Source organism: Phalangium opilio, unplaced genomic scaffold (assembly GCF_054372755.1).
Source record: "Phalangium opilio isolate 3A_F unplaced genomic scaffold, DU_Popi_V2 ptg000056l_1, whole genome shotgun sequence".
NCBI lineage: Eukaryota > Metazoa > Arthropoda > Arachnida > Opiliones > Phalangiidae > Phalangium > Phalangium opilio.
This window is the reverse complement of record NW_028324175.1, coordinates 3871882-3893637: the sequence shown is the minus strand read 5'-3', so window position 1 is coordinate 3893637 and position 21756 is coordinate 3871882. Positions and strand designations below refer to the sequence as shown.

Here is a 21756-nt window from a genome sequence, read left to right as displayed (position 1 = left end):
TTTTCTGGAGAAATTTTTGACCGAATTCAGCTTAATTCCCTATAAAACACTCATTAAAAGTGATTTCATCTCGATTGAACAATAAATAAAAATGTACCTCGATTTTTAATAACATTTTCAAAATCGACGTTTCACGGCCAAAGAAGCATATTTTGAGTATTTCTTCACTATTTTCAAAAATAACCACTGAAACCATTATTTTTATACTTTTTGCTTTAATTCAAGCAAATGTAACGATATTCATTCAAAAAACTGTTAAAATTCAATTTTCAATAAGAAATCGTATTCACGGATTTTGTGTCTTGAAGAAGAAAAACCTGCGATTTTTTCGGTACTTTTTTGAATGAATTTTTTTCTGGAGAAATTTTTGACCGAATTCAGCTTAATTCCCTATAAAACACTCATTAAAAGTGATTTCATCTCGATTGAACAATAAATAAAAATGTACCTCGATTTTTAATAACATTTTCAAAATCGACGTAACTCGGCCTAAGAAAAACATTTTGAGTATTTGTTCACTGTTTTCAAATATAACCACTGAAACCATTATTTTTGTAATTTTTGCGTTAATTCAAGCAAATGTAACGATATTCATTCAACAAACTGTTAAAATTCAATTTTCAATAAGAAATCGTTGTCACGGATTTTGTATCTTGAAGGAAAAAAACATGCGATTTTTTCGGTACACTTTTGAATGCATTTTTTTCTGGAGAAATGTTTGACCGAATTCAGCTTAATTCCCTATAAAACACTCATTAAAAGTGATTTCATCTCGATTGAACAATAAATAAAAATTTACCTCGATTTTTAATAACATTTTCAAAATCGACGTAACTCGGCCTAAGAAAAACATTTTGAGTATTTGTTCACTGTTTTCAAATATAACCACTGAAACCATTATTTTTGTAATTTTTGCGTTAATTCAAGCAAATGTAACGATATTCATTCAACAAACTGTTAAAATTCAATTTTCAATAAGAAATCGTTGTCACGGATTTTGTATCTTGAAGGAAAAAAACATGCGATTTTTTCGGTACACTTTTGAATGCATTTTTTTCTGGAGAAATGTTTGACCGAATTCAGCTTAATTCCCTATAAAACACTCATTGAAAGTGATTTCATCTCGATTGAACTATAATTAAAAATTTACCTCGATTTTTAATAACATTTTCAAAATCGACGTTTCACGGCCAAAGAAGCATATTTTGAGTATTTCTTCACTATTTTCAAAAATAACCACTGAAACCATTATTTTTATACTTTTTGCTTTAATTCAAGCAAATGTAACGATATTCATTCAAAAAACTGTTAAAATTCAATTTTCAATAAGAAATCGTATTCACGGATTTTGTGTCTTGAAGAAGAAAAACCTGCGATTTTTTCGGTACTTTTTTGAATGAATTTTTTTCTGGAGAAATTTTTGACCGAATTCAGCTTAATTCCCTATAAAACACTCATTAAAAGTGATTTCATCTCGATTGAACAATAAATAAAAATGTACCTCGATTTTTAATAACATTTTCAAAATCGACGTAACTCGGCCTAAGAAAAACATTTTGAGTATTTGTTCACTGTTTTCAAATATAACCACTGAAACCATTATTTTTGTAATTTTTGCGTTAATTCAAGCAAATGTAACGATATTCATTCAACAAACTGTTAAAATTCAATTTTCAATAAGAAATCGTTGTCACGGATTTTGTATCTTGAAGGAAAAAAACATGCGATTTTTTCGGTACACTTTTGAATGCATTTTTTTCTGGAGAAATGTTTGACCGAATTCAGCTTAATTCCCTATAAAACACTCATTGAAAGTGATTTCATCTCGATTGAACAATAATTAAAAATTTACCTCGATTTTTAATAACATTTTCAAAATCGACGTTTCACGGCCAAAGAAGCTTACTTTGAGTATTTGTTCACTATTTTCAAATATGTTCACTGAAACCATTATTTTTATACTTTTTGCTTTAATTCAAGCAAATGTAACTATATTCAATCAAAAAACTGTTAAAATTAAATTTTTCAATAAGAAATCGTATTCACGGATTTTGTGTCTTGAAGAAGAAAAACCTGCGATTTTTTCGGTACTTTTTTGAATGAATTTTTTTCTGGAGAAATTTTTGACCGAATTCAGCTTAATTCCCTATAAAACACTCATTAAAAGTGATTTCATCTCGATTGAACAATAAATAAAAATGTACCTCGATTTTTAATAACATTTTCAAAATCGACGTAACTCGGCCTAAGAAAAACATTTTGAGTATTTGTTCACTGTTTTCAAATATGTTCACTGAAAGCATTATTTTTATACTTTTTGCTTTAATTCAAGCAAATGTAACGATATTCATTCAAAAAACTGTTAAAATTCAATTTTTCAATAAGAAATCGTTGTCACGGATTTTGTATCTTGAAGAAGAAAAACATGCGATTTTTTCGGTACACTTTTGAATGCATTTTTTTCTGGAGAAATTTTTGACCGAATTCAGCTTAATTCCCTATAAAACACTCATTGAAAGTGATTTCATCTCGATTTAACAATAATTAAAAATTTACCTCGATTTTTAATAACATTTTCAAAATCGACGTTTCACGGCCAAAGAAGCATACTTTGAGTATTTCTTCACTATTTTCAAATATGTTCACTGAAACCATTATTTTTATACTTTTTGCTTTAATTCAAGCAAATGTAACGATATTCAATCAAAAAACTGTTAAAATTAAATTTTTCAATAAGAAATCGTTGTCACGGATTTTGTATCTTGAAGAAGAAAAACATGCGATTTTTTCGGTACTTTTTTGAATGCATTTTTTTCTGGAGAAATTTTTGACCGAATTCAGCTTAATTCCCTATAAAACACTCAATAAAAGTGATTGTGTAAAAACCTTGACTTTTTACGTCACATCCGAGACCTCACAACACCGCTCCCGGATGGGCTCGAACCACCAACCTATTGGTTAACAGCCGAACGCGCTAACCATTGCGCCACGGAAGCCCAAAAGTTAAATGTTCGTCTGGTGTTGTGGAAAAACTCTGACATTTTACGTTACATCTGAGACGTCACAACACCGCTCCCGGGAGGGCTCGAACCACCAACCTTTCGGTTAACAGCTGAACGCGCTGACCATTGCGCCACTGAAGCCCAAAAATTAAATTTTTGTCAGGTATTGTGGAAAAACTCTGACATTTTACGTAACATCTGAGACGTCACAAAACCGCTCCCGGATGGGCTCGAACCACCAACCTTTCGGTTAACAGCCGAACGCGCTAGCCATTGCGCCACGGACGCCCAAAAATTAAATGGTTGTCAGGTATTGTTGAAAAGTTACGACTTTTCACGCTACATCTGAGACCCCACAAATCCTCTCTCGTTTGGGCTCGAACCACCAACCTTTCGGTTAACAGCTGAACGCACTAACCATTGCGCCACGGAAGCCCAAAAATTAAATGGTCGTCAGGTATTGTAGAAAAACTTTGGCTATTTACGTTACATTTGAGATCCAAAAACACCGCTCCCGGGTGGGCTCGAACCACCAAGCTATTGGTTAACAGCCGAACGCGCTAACCATTGAGCCACGAAAGATCAGAAAATAAATGGTTATCACGTATTATGGAAAAAGTTTGACTTTTCACGCTACATCTGAGACCTCACAACACCTCTCCCGGGTGGGCTCGAACCACCAACCTTTCGATCAACAGCTGAACGCGCTAACCATTGCGCCACGGAAGCTCAAAAATTAAATGCTCGTCAGGTATTGTGGAAAAACTCTGACATTTTACGTTACATCTGAGACGTCACAACACCGCTCCCGGGAGGGCTCGAACCACCAACCTTTCGGTTAACAGCTGAACGCGCTGACCATTGCGCCACTGAAGCCCAAAAATTAAATTTTCGTCAGGTATTGAGGTAAAACTTTGACTTTTTACTTCACATCCTAGACCTCACCGCACCGCTCCCGGATGGGCTCCAACCACCAAACTTTCGGTTAACAGCCGAACGCGCTAACCATTGCGCCACGGACGCCCAAAAAAAATGGGCGTCAGGTATTGCGGAAAAACTTTGGCTATTTACGTTACATTTGAGATCCAAAAACACCGCTCCCGGGTGGGCTCGAACCACCAAGCTATTGGTTAACAGCCGAACGCGCTAACCATTGAGCCACGAAAGATCAGAAAATAAATGGTTATCACGTATTATGGAAAAAGTTTGACTTTTCACGCTTCATCTGAGACCTCACAACACCTCTCCCGGGTGGGCTCGAATACCAACCTTTCGATTAACAGCTGAACGCGCTAACCATTGCGCCAAGGAAGCCCAAAAATTAAATGCTCGTCAGGTATTGTGGAAAAACTCTGACATTTTACGTTACATCTGAGACGTCACAACACCGCTCCCGGGAGGGCTCGAACCACCAACCTTTCGGTTAACAGCTGAACGCGCTGACCATTGCGCCACTGAAGCCCAAAAATTAAATTTTCGTCAGGTATTGAGGTAAAACCTTGTCTTTTTACTTCACATCTGAGACCTCACAACACCGCTCCCGGATGGGCTCGAACCACCAACCTTTCGGTTAACAGCCGAACGCGCTAACCATTCGCCACGGACGCCCAAAAGTTAAATGCTCGTCAGGTATTGTGTAAAAACCTTGACTTTTTACGTCAAATCTGAGACCTCAAAACACCGCTCCCGGATGGGGTCGAACCACCAACCTATTGGTTAACAGCCGAACGCGCTAACCATTGCGCCACGGAAGCCCAAAAATTAAATGGTCGTCATTTATTGTGCAAAAACTTTGGCTTTCTACGTTACATTTGAGATCCCACAACACCGCTCCCGGGTGGGCTCGAACCACCAACCTATTGGTTAACAGCCGAACGCGCTAACCATTGAGCCACGGAAGCTAAGAAATTAAATGGTTGTCAGGTATTGTGGAAAAACTTTGGCTTTCTACGTTACTTTTGAGATCACACAACACCGCTCCCGGGTGGGCTCGAACCACCAACCTATTGGTTAACAGCCGAACGCGCTAACCATTGCGCCACGGAAGCCCAAAAGCTAAATGCTCGTCAGGTGTTGTGCAAAAAAACTTGACTTTTTACGTCACATCTGAGACCTCACAACACCGCTCCCGGATGGGCTCGAACCACCAACCTATTGGTTAACAGCCGAACGCGCTAACCATTGAGCCACGGAAGCTCAGAAATTAAATTGTTGTCAGGTATTGTGGAAAAACTTTGGCTTTCTACGTTACATTTGAGACCCCACAACACCTCTCCCGGGTGGGCTCGAACCACCAACCTTTCGATTAACAGCTGAACGCCGTAACCATTGTGCCACGGAAGCCCAAAAATTAAATGCTCGTCAGGTATTGTGTAAAAACCTTGACTTTTACGTCACATCTGAGACCTCACAACACCGCTCCCGGATGGGATCGAACCACCAACCTAATGGTTAACAGCCGAACGCGCTAACCATTGCGCCACGGAAGCCCAAAAATTAAATGGTCGTCAGGTATTGTGGAAAAACTCTGACATTTTACGTTACATCTGAGACGTCACAACACCGCTCCCGGGAGGGCTCGAACCACCAACCTTTCGGTTAACAGCTGAACGCGCTGACCATTGCGCCACTGAAGCTCAGAAATTAAATGGTTGTCACGTATTGTGGAAAAGTTTTGACTTTTTACGCTACATCTGAGACCCCACATCACCTGTTCCGGGTGGGCTCGAACCACCAACCTTTCGATTAACAGCTGAACGCGCTAACCATTGCGCCAAGGAAGCCCAAAAATTAAATGTTCGTCAGGTATTGTGGAAAAACTCTGACATTTTACGTTACATCTGAGACGTCACAACACTTCTCCCGGATGGGCTCGAACCACCAACCTATTGGTTAATTGCCGAACGCGCTAACCATTGCGCCACTGAAGCCCAAAAATTAAATTTTCGTCAGGTATTGAGGTAAAACTTTGACTTTTTACTTCACATCTGAGGCCTCACAACACCGCTCCCGGATGGGCTCGAACCACCAACCTTTCGGTTAACAGCCGAACGCGCTAACCATTGCGCCACGGAAGCACAGAAATTAAATGGTCGTCAGGTATTGTGGAAAAACTTTGGCTTTCAACGTTACATTTGAGATCACACAACATCGCTCCCGGGTGGGCTCGAACCACCAACCTATTGGTTAACAGCCGAACGCGCTAACCATTGAGCCACGGAAGCTAAGAAATTAAATGGTTGTCAGGTATTGTGGAAAAACTTTGGCTTTCTACGTTACATTTGAGATCACACAACACCGCTCCCGGGTGGGCTCGAACCACCAACCTATTGGTTAACAGCCGAACGCGCTAACCATTGCGCCACGGAAGCCCAAAAGCTAAATGCTCGTCAGGTGTTGTGCAAAAAAACTTGACTTTTTACGTCACACCTGAGACCTCACAACACCGCTCCCGGATGGGCTCGAACCACCAACCTATTGGTTAACAGCCGAACGCGCTAACCATTGAGCCACGGAAGCCCAAAAATTAAATGGTCGTCATTTATTGTGCAAAAACTTTGGCTTTCTACGTTACATTTGAGATCCCACAACACCGCTCCCGGGTGGGCTCGAACCACCAACCTATTGGTTAACAGCCGAACGCGCTAACCATTGCGCCACGGAAGCCCAAAAGCTAAATGCTCGTCAGGTGTTGTGCAAAAAAACTTGACTTTTTACGTCACATCTGAGACCTCACAACACCGCTCCCGGATGGGCTCGAACCACCAACCTATTGGTTAACAGCCGAACGCGCTAACCATTGAGCCACGGAAGCTCAGAAATTAAATTGTTGTCAGGTATTGTGGAAAAACTTTGGCTTTCTACGTTACATTTGAGACCCCACAACACCTCTCCCGGGTGGGCTCGAACCACCAACCTTTCGATTAACAGCTGAACGCCGTAACCATTGTGCCACGGAAGCCCAAAAATTAAATGCTCGTCAGGTATTGTGTAAAAACCTTGACTTTTACGTCACATCTGAGACCTCACAACACCGCTCCCGGATGGGATCGAACCACCAACCTAATGGTTAACAGCCGAACGCGCTAACCATTGCGCCACGGAAGCCCAAAAATTAAATGGTCGTCAGGTATTGTGGAAAAACTCTGACATTTTACGTTACATCTGAGACGTCACAACACCGCTCCCGGGAGGGCTCGAACCACCAACCTTTCGGTTAACAGCTGAACGCGCTGACCATTGCGCCACTGAAGCTCAGAAATTAAATGGTTGTCACGTATTGTGGAAAAGTTTTGACTTTTTACGCTACATCTGAGACCCCACATCACCTGTTCCGGGTGGGCTCGAACCACCAACCTTTCGATTAACAGCTGAACGCGCTAACCATTGCGCCAAGGAAGCCCAAAAATTAAATGTTCGTCAGGTATTGTGGAAAAACTCTGACATTTTACGTTACATCTGAGACGTCACAACACTTCTCCCGGATGGGCTCGAACCACCAACCTATTGGTTAATTGCCGAACGCGCTAACCATTGCGCCACTGAAGCCCAAAAATTAAATTTTCGTCAGGTATTGAGGTAAAACTTTGACTTTTTACTTCACATCTGAGGCCTCACAACACCGCTCCCGGATGGGCTCGAACCACCAACCTTTCGGTTAACAGCCGAACGCGCTAACCATTGCGCCACGGAAGCCCAGAAATTAAATGGTCGTCAGGTATTGTGGAAAAACTTTGGCTTTCAACGTTACATTTGAGATCACACAACATCGCTCCCGGGTGGGCTCGAACCACCAACCTATTGGTTAACAGCCGAACGCGCTAACCATTGAGCCACGGAAGCTAAGAAATTAAATGGTTGTCAGGTATTGTGGAAAAACTTTGGCTTTCTACGTTACATTTGAGATCACACAACACCGCTCCCGGGTGGGCTCGAACCACCAACCTATTGGTTAACAGCCGAACGCGCTAACCATTGCGCCACGGAAGCCCAAAAGCTAAATGCTCGTCAGGTGTTGTGCAAAAAAACTTGACTTTTTACGTCACACCTGAGACCTCACAACACCGCTCCCGGATGGGCTCGAACCACCAACCTATTGGTTAACAGCCGAACGCGCTAACCATTGAGCCACGGAAGCCCAAAAATTAAATGGTCGTCATTTATTGTGCAAAAACTTTGGCTTTCTACGTTACATTTGAGATCCCACAACACCGCTCCCGGGTGGGCTCGAACCACCAACCTATTGGTTAACAGCCGAACGCGCTAACCATTGCGCCACGGAAGCCCAAAAGCTAAATGCTCGTCAGGTGTTGTGCAAAAAAACTTGACTTTTTACGTCACATCTGAGACCTCACAACACCGCTCCCGGATGGGCTCGAACCACCAACCTATTGGTTAACAGCCGAACGAGCTAACCATTGAGCCACGGAAGCTCAGAAATTAAATTGTTGTCAGGTATTGTGGAAAAACTTTGGCTTTCTACGTTACATTTGAGACCCCACAACACCTCTCCCGGGTGGGCTCGAACCACCAACCTTTCGATTAACAGCTGAACGCCGTAACCATTGTGCCACGGAAGCCCAAAAATTAAATGCTCGTCAGGTATTGTGTAAAAACCTTGACTTTTTACGTCACATCTGAGACCTCACAACACCGCTCCCGGATGGGCTCGAACCACCAACCTAATGGTTAACAGCCGAACGCGCTAACCATTGCGCCACGGAAGCCCAAAAATTAAATGGTCGTCAGGTATTGTGGAAAAACTCTGACATTTTACGTTACATCTGAGACGTCACAACACCGCTCCCGGGAGGGCTCGAACCACCAACCTTTCGGTTAAAAGCTGAACGCGCTGACCATTGCGCCACTGAAGCTCAGAAATTAAATGGTTGTCACGTATTGTGGAAAAGTTTTGACTTTTTACGCTACATCTGAGACCCCACATCACCTGTTCCGGGTGGGCTCGAACCACCAACCTTTCGATTAACAGCTGAACGCGCTAACCATTGCGCCAAGGAAGCCCAAAAATTAAATGTTCGTCAGGTATTGTGGAAAAACTCTGACATTTTACGTTACATCTGAGACGTCACAACACTTCTCCCGGTTGGGCTCGAACCACCAACCTATTGGTTAATTGCCGAACGCGCTAACCATTGCGCCACTGAAGCCCAAAAATTAAATTTTCGTCAGGTATTGAGGTAAAACTTTGACTTTTTACTTCACATCTGAGGCCTCACAACACCGCTCCCGGATGGGCTCGAACCACCAACCTTTCGGTTAACAGCCGAACGCGCTAACCATTGCGCCACGGAAGCCCAGAAATTAAATGGTCGTCAGGTATTGTGGAAAAACTTTGGCTTTCAACGTTACATTTGAGATCACACAACATCGCTCCCGGGTGGGCTCGAACCACCAACCTATTGGTTAACAGCTGCACGCGCTAACCATTAAGCCACGGAAGCTCAGAAATTAAACGGTTGTCAGGTATTGTGGAAAAACTTTGGCTTTCTACGTTACATTTGAGACCCCACAACACCTCTCCCGGGTGGGCTCGAACCACCAACCTTTCGATTAACAGCTGAACGCGCTAACCATTGCGCCACGGAAGCCCAAAAATTAAATGCTCGTCAGATATTGTGTAAAAACCTTGACTTTTTACGTCACATCTAAGACCTCACAACACCGCTCCCGGATGGGCTCGAACCACCAACCTATTGGTTAACAGCCGAACGCGCTAACCATTGCAACACGGACGCCCAATAATTAAATGGTTGTCAGGTATTGTTGAAAAGTTACGACTTTTCACGCTACTTCTGAGACCCCACAAATCCTCTCTCGTTTGGGCTCGAACCACCAACCTATTGCTTAACAGCTGAACGCGCTAACCATTGAGCCACGGAAGCTCAGAAATTAAACGGTTGTCAGGTATTGTGGAAAGACTTTGGCTTTCTACGTTACATTTGAGACCCCACAACACCTCTCCCGGGTGGGCTCGAACCACCATCCTTTCGGTTAACAGCTGAACGCGCTAACCATTGCGCCACTGAGGCCCAAAAATTAAATGGTCGTCAGGTATTGTGGAAAAACTCTGACATTTTACGTTACATCTGAGACCTCACAACACCGCTCCCGGATGGGCTCGAACCACCAACCTTTCGGTTAACAGCCGAACGCGCTAACCATTCGCCACTGAGGTCCAAAAATTAAATGGTCGTCAGGTATTGTGGAAAAACTTTGGCTTTCAACGTTACATTTGAGATCACACAACACCGCTCCCGGATGGGCTCGAACCACCAACCTAATGGTTAACAGCCGAACGCGCTAACCATTGCGCCATGGACGCCCAATAATTAAATGGTTGTCAGGTATTGTTGAAAAGTTACTTTTCACGCTACTTCTGAGACCCCACAAATCCTCTCTCGTTTGGGCTCGAACCACCAACCTTTCGATTAACAGCTGAACGCGCTAACCATTGCGCCACGGAAGCCCAAAAATTAAATGTTCGTCAGGTATTGTGGAAAAACTCTGACATTTTACGTTACATCTGAGACATCACAACACCGCTCCCGGATGGGCTAGAGCCAGCAACCTACTGGTTAACAGCCGAACGCGCTAACCATTGAGCCACGGAAGCAGAAAAATTAAATTTTCGTCAGGTATTGAGGTAAAACTTTGACTTTTTACTTCACATCTGAGGCCTCACAACACCGCTCCCGGATGGGCTCGAACCACCAACCTTTCGGTTAACAGCCGAACGCGCTAACCATTGCGCCACGGACGCCCAAAAAAAAATGGTCGTCAGGTATTGCGGAAAAACTTTGGCTATTTACGTTACATTTGAGATCCAAAAACACCGCTCCCGGGTGGGCTCGAACCACCAAGCTATTGGTTAACAGCCGAACGCGCTAACCATTGAGCCACGAAAGATCAGAAAATAAATGGTTATCACGTATTATGGAAAAAGTTTGACTTTTCACGCTACATCTGAGACCTCACAACACCTCTCCCGGGTGGGCTCGAACCACCAACCTTTCGATTAACAGCTGAACGCGCTAACCATTGCGCCACGGAAGCCCAAAAATTAAATGTTCGTCAGGTATTGTGGAAAAACTCTGACATTTTACGTTACATCTGAGACATCACAACACCGCTCCCGGATGGGCTCGAACCACCAACCTATTGGTTAATAGCCGAACGCGCTAACCATTGCGCCACTGAAGCCCAAAAATTAAATTTTCGTCAGGTATTGAGGTAAAACTTTGACTTTTTACTTCACATCTGAGGCCTCACAACACCGCTCCCGGATGGGCTCGAACCACCAACCTTTCGGTTAACAGCCGAACGCGCTAACCATTGCGCCACGGAAGCCCAAAAATTAAATGGTCGTCAGGTATTGTGGAAAAACTTTGGCTTTCTACGTTACATTTGAGATCACACAACACCGCTCCCGGATGGGCTCGAACCACCAACCTATTGGTTAACAGCCGAACGCGCTAACCATTGCGCCACGGACGCCCAATAATTAAATGGTTGTCAGGTATTGTTGAAAAGTTACTTTTCACGCTACTTCTGAGACCCCACAAATCCTCTCTCGTTTGGGCTCGAACCACCAACCTTTCGGTTAACAGCTGAACGCGCTAACCATTGCGCCTCTGAGGCCCAAAAATTAAATGGTCGTCAGGTATTGTGGAAAAACTTTGACTTTTTACTTCACATCCTAGACCTCACCGCACCGCTCCCGGATGGGCTCCAACCACCAACCTTTCGATTGACAGCCTAACGCGCTAACCATTGAGCCACGGAAGCTCAGAAATTAAATGGTTGTCAGGTATTGTTGAAAAGTTACGACTTTTCAAGCTACATCTGAGACCCCACAAAACCTCTCTCGTTTGGGCTCGAACCACCAACCTTTCGGTTAACAGCTGAACGCGCTGACCATTGCGCCACTGAAGCCCAAAAATTAAATTTTCGTCAGGTATTGAGGTAAAACTTTGACTTTTTACTTCACATCTGAGGCCTCACAACACCGCTCCCGGATGGGCTCGAACCACCAACCTTTCGGTTAACAGCCGAACGCGCTAACCATTGCGCCACGGACGCCCAAAAAAATGGGCGTCAGGTATTGCGGAAAAACTTTGGCTATTTATGTTACATTTGAGATCCAAAAACACCGCTCCCGGGTGGGCTCGAACCACCAAGCTATTGGTTAACAGCCGAACGCGCTAACCATTGAGCCACGAAAGATCAGAAAATAAATGGTTATCACGTATTATGGAAAAAGTTTGACTTTTCACGCTTCATCTGAGACCTCACAACACCTCTCCCGGGTGGGCTCGAATACCAACCTTTCGATTAACAGCTGAACGCGCTAACCATTGCGCCAAGGAAGCCCAAAAATTAAATGCTCGTCAGGTATTGTGGAAAAACTCTGACATTTTACGTTACATCTGAGACGTCACAACACCGCTCCCGGGAGGAATCGAACCACCAACCTTTCGGTTAACAGCTGAACGCGCTGACCATTGCGCCACTGAAGCCCAAAAATTAAATTTTCGTCAGGTATTGAGGTAAAACCTTGTCTTTTTACTTCACATCTGAGACCTCACAACACCGCTCCCGGATGGGCTCGAACCACCAACCTTTCGGTTAACAGCCGAACGCGCTAACCATTCGCCACGGACGCCCAAGAGTTAAATACTCGTCAGGTATTGTGTAAAAACCTTGACTTTTTACGTCAAATCTGAGACCTCAAAACACCGCTCCCGGATGGGGTCGAACCACCAACCTATTGGTTAACAGCCGAACGCGCTAACCATTGCGCCACGGAAGCCCAAAAATTAAATGGTCGTCATTTATTGTGCAAAAACTTTGGCTTTCTACGTTACATTTGAGATCCCACAACACCGCTCCCGGGTGGGCTCGAACCACCAACCTATTGGTTAACAGCCGAACGCGCTAACCATTGAGCCACGGAAGCTAAGAAATTAAATGGTTGTCAGGTATTGTGGAAAAACTTTGGCTTTCTACGTTACATTTGAGATCACACAACACCGCTCCCGGGTGGGCTCGAACCACCAACCTATTGGTTAACAGCCGAACGCGCTAACCATTGCGCCACGGAAGCCCAAAAGCTAAATGCTCGTCAGGTGTTGTGCAAAAAAACTTGACTTTTTACGTCACATCTGAGACCTCACAACACCGCTCCCGGATGGGCTCGAACCACCAACCTATTGGTTAACAGCCGAACGCGCTAACCATTGAGCCACGGAAGCCCAAAAATTAAATGCTCGTCAGGTATTGTGGAAAAACTTTGGCTTTTTACTTCACATCTGAGACCTCACAACACCGCTCCCGGATGGGCTCGAACCACCAACCTATTGGTTAACAGCCGAACGCGCTAACCATTGAGCCACGGAAGCCCAAAAATTAAATGCTCGTCAGGTATTGTGGAAAAACTTTGGCTTTTTACTTCACATCTGAGACCTCACAACACCGCTCCCGGGTGGGCTCGAACCACCAACCTATTGGTTAACAGCCGAACGCGCTAACCATTGAGCCACGGAAGCTAAGAAATTAAATGGTTGTCAGGTATTGTGGAAAAACTTTGGCTTTCTACGTTACATTTGAGATCACACAACACCGCTCCCGGGTGGGCTCGAACCACCAACCTATTGGTTAACAGCCGAACGCGCTAACCATTGCGCCACGGAAGCCCAAAAGCTAAATGCTCGTCAGGTGTTGTGCAAAAAAACTTTGGCTTTCTACGTTACATTTGAGACCCCACAACACCTCTCCCGGGAGGGCTCGAACCACCAACCTTTCGATTAACAGCTGAACGCCGTAACCATTGTGCCACGGAAGCCCAAAAATTAAATGCTCGTCAGGTATTGTGTAAAAACCTTGACTTTTTACGTCACATCTGAGACCTCACAACACCGCTCCCGGATGGGCTCGAACCACCAACCTAATGGTTAACAGCCGAACGCGCTAACCATTGCGCCACGGAAGCCCAAAAATTAAATGGTCGTCAGGTATTGTGGAAAAACTTTGGCTTTTTACTTCACATCTGAGACCTCACAACACCGCTCCCGGATGGGCTCGAACCACCAACCTTTCGGTTAACAGCCGAACGCGCTAACCATTGAGCCACGGAAGATCAGAAAATAAATGGTTATCACGTATTATGGAAAAAGTTTGACTTTTCACACTACATCTGAGACCTCACAACACCTCTCCCGGGTGGGCTTGAACCACCAACCTTTCGATTAACAGCTGAACGCGCTAACCATTGCGCCACGGAAGCCCAAAAATTAAATGCTCGTCAGGTATTGTGGAAAAACTCTGACATTTTACGTTACATCTGAGACGTCACAACACCGCTCCCGGGAGGGCTCGAACCACCAACCTTTCGGTTAACAGCTGAACGCGCTGACCATTGCGCCACTGAAGCTCAGAAATTAAATGGTTGTCACGTATTGTGGAAAAGTTTTGACTTTTTACGCTACATCTGAGACCCCACATCACCTGTTCCGGGTGGGCTCGAACCACCAACCTTTCGATTAACAGCTGAACGCGCTAACCATTGCGCCAAGGAAGCCCAAAAATTAAATGTTCGTCAGGTATTGTGGAAAAACTCTGACATTTTACGTTACATCTGAGACGTCACAACACTTCTCCCGGATGGGCTCGAACCACCAACCTATTGGTTAATTGCCGAACGCGCTAACCATTGCGCCACTGAAGCCCAAAAATTAAATTTTCGTCAGGTATTGAGGTAAAACTTTGACTTTTTACTTCACATCTGAGGCCTCACAACACCGCTCCCGGATGGGCTCGAACCACCAACCTTTCGGTTAACAGCCGAACGCGCTAACCATTGCGCCACGGAAGCCCAGAAATTAAATGGTCGTCAGGTATTGTGGAAAAACTTTGGCTTTCTACGTTACATTTGAGACCCCACAACACCTCTCCCGGGTGGGCTCGAACCACCAACCTTTCGATTAACAGCTGAACGCGCTAACTATTGCGCCACGGAAGCCCAAAAATTAAATGCTCGTCAGATATTGTGTAAAAACCTTGACTTTTTACGTCACATCTAAGACCTCACAACACCGCTCCCGGATGGGCTCGAACCACCAACCTATTGGTTAACAGCCGAACGCGCTAACCATTGCAACACGGACGCCCAATAATTAAATGGTTGTCAGGTATTGTTGAAAAGTTACGACTTTTCACGCTACTTCTGAGACCCCACAAATCCTCTCTCGTTTGGGCTCGAACCACCAACCTATTGCTTAACAGCTGAACGCGCTAACCATTGAGCCACGGAAGCTCAGAAATTAAACGGTTGTCAGGTATTGTGGAAAGACTTTGACTTTCTACGTTACATTTGAGACCCCACAACACCTCTCCCGGGTGGGCTCGAACCACCATCCTTTCGGTTAACAGCTGAACGCGCTAACCATTGCGCCACTGAGGCCCAAAAATTAAATGGTCGTCAGGTATTGTGGAAAAACTCTGACATTTTACGTTACATCTGAGACGTCACAACACCGCTCCCGGGAGGGCTCGAACCACCAGCCTTTCGGTTAACAGCTGAACGCGCTGACCATTGCGCCACTGTAGCCCAAAAATTAAATTTTCGTCAGGTATTGAGGTAAAACCTTGACTTTTTACTTCACATCTGAGACCTCACAACACCGCTCCCGGATGGGCTCGAACCACCAACCTTTCGGTTAACAGCCGAACGCGCTAACCATTCGCCACTGAGGTCCAAAAATTAAATGGTCGTCAGGTATTGTGGAAAAACTTTGGCTATTTACGTTACATTTGAGATCCAAAAACACCGCTCCCGGGTGGGCTCGAACCACCAACCTATTGGTTAACAGCCGAACGCGCTAACCATTGAGCCACGGAAGATCAGAAAATAAATGGTTATCACGTATTATGGAAAAAGTTTGACTTTTCACGCTACATCTGAGACCTCACAACACCTCTCCCGGGTGGGCTCGAACCACCAACCTTTCGATTAACAGCTGAACGCGCTAACCATTGCGCCACGGAAGCCCAAAAATTAAATGTTCGTCAGGTATTGTGGAAAAACTTTGACATTTTACGTTACATCTGAGACATCACAACACCGCTCCCGGATGGGCTAGAACCACCAACCTACTGGTTAACAGCCGAACGCGCTAACCATTGCGCCACGGAAGCAGAAAAATTAAATTTTCGTCAGGTATTGAGGTAAAACTTTGACTTTTTACTTCACATCTGAGGCCTCACAACACCGCTCCCGGATGGGCTCGAACCACCAACCTTTCGGTTAACAGCCGAACGCGCTAACCATTGCGCCACGGAAGCCCAAAATTTAAATGGTCGTCAGGTATTGTGGAAAAACTTTGGCTTTCTACGTTACATTTGAGATCACACAACACCGCTCCCGGATGGGCTCGAACCACCAACCTAATGGTTAACAGCCGAACGCGCTAACCATTGCGCCATGGACGCCCAATAATTAAATGGTTGTCAGGTATTGTTGAAAAGTTACTTTTCACGCTACTTCTGAGACCCCACAAATCCTCTCTCGTTTGGGCTCGAACCACCAACCTTTCGATTAACAGCTGAACGCGCTAACCATTGCGCCACGGAAGCCCAAAAATTAAATGTTCGTCAGGTATTGTGGAAAAACTCTGACATTTTACGTTACATCTGAGACATCACAACACCGCTCCCGGATGGGCTAGAACCACCAACCTACTGGTTAACAGCCGACCGCGCTAACCATTGAGCCACGGAAGCAGAAAAATTAAATTTTCGTCAGGTATTGAGGTAAAACTTTTACTTTTTACTTCACATCTGAGGCCTCACAACACCGCTCCCGGATGGGCTCGAACCACCAACCTTTCGGTTAACAGCCGAACGCGCTAACCATTGCGCCACGGACGCCCAAAAAAAAATGGTCGTCAGGTATTGCGGAAAAACTTTGGCTATTTAAGTTACATTTGAGATCCAAAAACACCGCTCCCGGGTGGGCTCGAACCACCAAGCTATTGGTTAACAGCCGAACGCGCTAACCATTGAGCCACGAAAGATCAGAAAATAAATGGTTATCACGTATTATGGAAAAAGTTTGACTTTTCACGCTACATCTGAGACGTCACAACACTTCTCCCGGATGGGCTCGAACCACCAACCTATTGGTTAATAGCCGAACGCGCTAACCATTGCGCCACTGAAGCCCAAAAATTAAATTTTCGTCAGGTATTGAGGTAAAACTTTGACTTTTTACTTCACATCTGAGGCCTCACAACACCGCTCCCGGATGGGCTCGAACCACCAACCTTTCGGTTAACAGCCGAACGCGCTAACCATTGCGCCACGGAAGCCCAAAAATTAAATGGTCGTCAGGTATTGTGGAAAAGTTACTTTTCACGCTACTTCTGAGACCCCACAAATCCTCTCTCGTTTGGGCTCGAACCACCAACCTTTCGGTTAACAGCTGAACGCGCTAACCATTGCGCCTCTGAGGCCCAAAAATTAAATGGTCGTCAGGTATTGTGGAAAAACTTTGGCTATTTACGTTACATTTGAGATCCCAAAACACCGCTCCCGGGTGGGCTCGAACCACCAACCTATTGGTTAACAGCCGAACGCGCTAACCATTGAGCCACGGAAGCTCAGAAAATAAATGGTTATCACGTATTATGGAAAAAGTTTGACTTTTCACGCTACATCTGAGACCTCACAATACCGCTCCCGGATGGGCTCGAACCACCAACCTTTCGATTAACAGCCGAACGCGCTAACCATTGAGCCACGGAAGCTCAGAAATTAAATGGTTGTCACGTATTGTGGAAAAGTTTTGACTTTTTACGCTACATCTGAGACCACACAATACCTCTTCCGGGCGGGCTCGAACCACCAACCTTTCGATTAACAGCTGAACGCGCTGACCATTGCGCCACTGTAGCCCAAAAATTAAATTTTCGTCAGGTATTGAGGTAAAACCTTGACTTTTTACTTACCATCTGAGACCTCACAACACCGCTCCCGGATGGGCTCGAACCACCAACCTTTCGGTTAACAGCCGAACGCGCTAACCATTCGCCACTGAGGCCCAAAAATTAAATGGTCGTCAGGTATTGTGGAAAAACTTTGGCTATTTACGTTACATTTGAGATCCAAAAACACCGTTCCCGGGTGGGCTCGAACCACCAACCTATTGGTTAACAGCCGAACGCGCTAACCATTGAGCCACGGAAGATCAGAAATTAAATGGTTGTCACGTATTGTGGAAAAGTTTTGACTTTTAACGCTACATCTGAGACCCCACAACACCTCTTCCGGGTGGGCTCGAACCACCAACCTTTCGATTAAGAGCTGTACGCGCTAATTACTGCGCCACGGAAGCCCAAAAATTAAATGTTCGTCAGGTATTGTGGAAAAACTCTGACATTTTACGTAACATCTGAGACGTCACAACACCGCTCCCGGATGGGCTCGAACCACCAACCTTTCGGTTAACAGCCGAACGCGCTAGCCATTGCGCCACGGACACCCAAAAATTAAATGGTTGTCAGGTATTGTTGAAAAGTTACGAATTTTCACGCTACATCTGAGACCCCACAAAACCTCTCTCGTTTGGGCTCGAACCACCAACCTTTCGGTTAACAGCTGAACGCGCTGACCATTGCGCCACTGAAGCCCAAAAATTAAATGTTCGTCAGGTATTGTGGAAAAATCCGACATTTTACGTTACATCTAAGACGTCACAACACTTCTCCCGAATGGGCTCGCACCACCAACCTATTGGTTAATAGCCGAGCGCGCTAACCATTGCGCCACTGAAGCCCAAAAATTAAATTTTCGTCATTTATTGAGGTAAAACTTTGACTTTTTACTTCACATCTGAGGCCTCACAACACCGCTCCCGGATGGGCTCGAACCACCAACCTTTCGGTTAACAGCCGAACGCGCTAACCATTGCGCCACGGACGCCCAAAAAAAAAATGGTCGTCAGGTATTGCGGAAAAACTTTGGCTATTTACGTTACATTTGAGATCAAAAACACCGCTCCCGGTTGGGCTCGAACCACCAAGCTATGGGTTAACAGCCGAACGCGCTAACCATTGAGCCACGAAAGATCAGAAAATAAATGGTTATCACGTATTATGGAAAAAGTTTGACATTTTACGTTACATCTGAGACGTCACAACACCGCTCCCGGGAGGGCTCGAACCACCAACCTTTCGGTTAACAGCTGAAAGCGCTGACCATTGCGCCACTGAAGCTCAGAAATTAAATGGTTGTCACGTATTGTGGAAAAGTTTTGACTTTTTACGCTACATCTGAGACCCCACATCACCTCTTCCAGGTGGGCTCGAACCACCAACCTTTCGATTAACAGCTGAACGCGCTAACCATTGCGCCACGGAAGCCCAAAAATTAAATGTTCGTCAGGTATTGTGGAAAAACTCTGACATTTTACGTTACATCTGAGACGTCACAACACTTCTCCCGGATGGGCTCGAACCACCAACCTATTGGTTAATAGCCGAACGCGCTAACCATTGCGCCACTGAAGCCCAAAAATTAAATTTTCGTCAGGTATTGAGGTAAAACTTTGACTTTTTACTTCACATCTGAGGCCTCACAACACCGCTCCCGGATGGGCTCGAACCACCAACCTTTCGGTTAACAGCCGAACGCGCTAACCAATCGCCACGGACGCCCAAAAATTAAATGGTCGTCAGGTATTGTGGAAAAACTCTGACATTTTACGTTACATCTGAGACGTCACAACACTTCTCCCGGATAGGCTCGAAAAACCAACCAATTGGTTAACAGCCGAACGCGCTAACCATTGAGCCACAGAAGCTCAGAAATTAAATGGTTGTTAGGTTTTGTGGATAAGTTATGACTTTTTACGTTACATCTGAGACCCTACAACACCTCTCCCAGGTGGGCTCGAACCACCATCCTTTCGGTTAACAGCCGAACGCGCTAACCATTGCGCAAAGGAAGCCCAAAAATGAAATGGTCGTCAGGTATTGTGGAAAAACTTTGGCTATTTACGATACATTTGAGATCCCAAAACACCGCTCCCGGGTGGGCTCGAACCACCAACCTATTGCTTAACAGCCGAACGCGCTAACCATTGAGCCACGGAAGCTCAGAAAATAAATGGTTATCACGTATTATGGAAAAAGTTTGAGTTTTCACGCTACATCTGAGACCTCACAACACCGCTCCCAGATGGGCTCGAACCACCAACCTTTCGATTAACAGCCGAACGCGCTAACATTGAGCCACGGAAGCCCAAAAATTAAATGTTCGTCAGGACAATAAATAAAAATGTACCTCGATTTTTAATTTTCAGCTGTTAACCGAAAGGTTGGTGGTTCGAGCCCTCCCGCGAGCGGTGTTGTGACGTCTCAGATGTAACGTAAAATGTCAGAGTTTTTCCACAATACCTGACGAGCATTTAATTTTTGGGCTTCCTTGGCGCAATGGTTAGCGCGTTCAGCTGTTAATCGAAAGGTTGGTGGTTCGAGCCCACCCGGGAGAGGTGTTGTGAGGTCTCAGATGTAGCGTGAATAGTCAAACTTTTTCCATAATACGTGATAACCATTTATTTTCTGATCTTTCGTGGCTCAATGGTTAGCGCGTTCGGCTTTTAACCAATAGCTTGGTGGTTCGAGCCCACGCGGGAGCGGTGTTTTTGGATCTCAAATGTAACGTAAATAGCCAAAGTTTTTCTACAATACCTGACGACCACTTAATATTTGGGCTTCCGTGGCGCAATGGTTAGTGCGTTCAGCTGTTAACCGAAAGGTTGGTGGTTCGAGCCCAAACGAGAGAGGATTTGTGGGGTCTCAGATGTAGCGTGAAAAGTCGTAACTTTTCAACAATACCTGACAACCATTTAATTTTTGGGCGTCCGTGGCGCAATGGTCAGCGCGTTCAGCTGTTAACCGAAAGGTTGGTGGTTCGAGCCCTCCCGGGAGCGGTGTTGTGACGTCTCAGATGTAACGTAAAATGTCAGAGTTTTTCCACAACACCAGACGAACATTTAACTTTTGGGCTTCCGTGGCGCAATGGTTAGCGCGTTCGGCTGTTAACCAATTGGTTGGTGGTTCGAGCCCATCCGGGAGCGGTGTTGTGAGGTCTCAGATGTGACGTAAAAAGTCAAGGTTTTTACACAATACCTGACGAGAATTTAATTTTTGGGATTCCGTGGCGCAATGGTTAGCGCGTTCAGCTGTTAATCGAAAGGTTGGTGGTTCGAGCCCACCCGGGAGAGGTAATGTGGGGTCTCAAATGTAACGTAGAAAGCCAAAGTTTTTCCACAACACCTGACAACCATTTAATTTCTGAGCTTCCGTGGCTCAATGGTTAGCGCGTTCGGCTGTTAACCAATAGGTTGGTGGTTCGAGCCCATCCGGGAGCGGTGTTGTGAGGTCTCAGATGTGACGTAAATAGTCAAGGTTTTTACACAATACCTGACGAGCATTTAACTTTTGGGCTTCCGTGGCGCAATGGTTAGCGCGTTCGGCTGTTAACCAATAGGTTGGTGGTTCGAGCCCATCCGGGAGCGGTGTTGTGAGGTCTCAGATGTGACGTAAGAAGTCAAGGTTTTTACACAATACCTGACGAGTATTTAACTTTTGGGCTTCCGTGGCGCAATGGTTAGCGCGTTCGGCTGTTAACCAATAGGTTGGTGGTTCGAGCCCATCCGGGAGCGGTGTTGTGAGGT

At 45.0% G+C, this 21756-nt stretch overlaps 1 non-coding gene across 1 annotated transcript; it reads right to left on the bottom strand.

The window, feature by feature from the left end:
- Window positions 1–11149: 11149 nt before the first annotated feature.
- Window positions 11150–11222, bottom strand: TRNAN-AUU (transfer RNA asparagine (anticodon AUU)). The gene has a single exon. It is a non-coding gene; the product is annotated as a tRNA-Asn (tRNA).
- Window positions 11223–21756: the final 10534 nt, after the last annotated feature.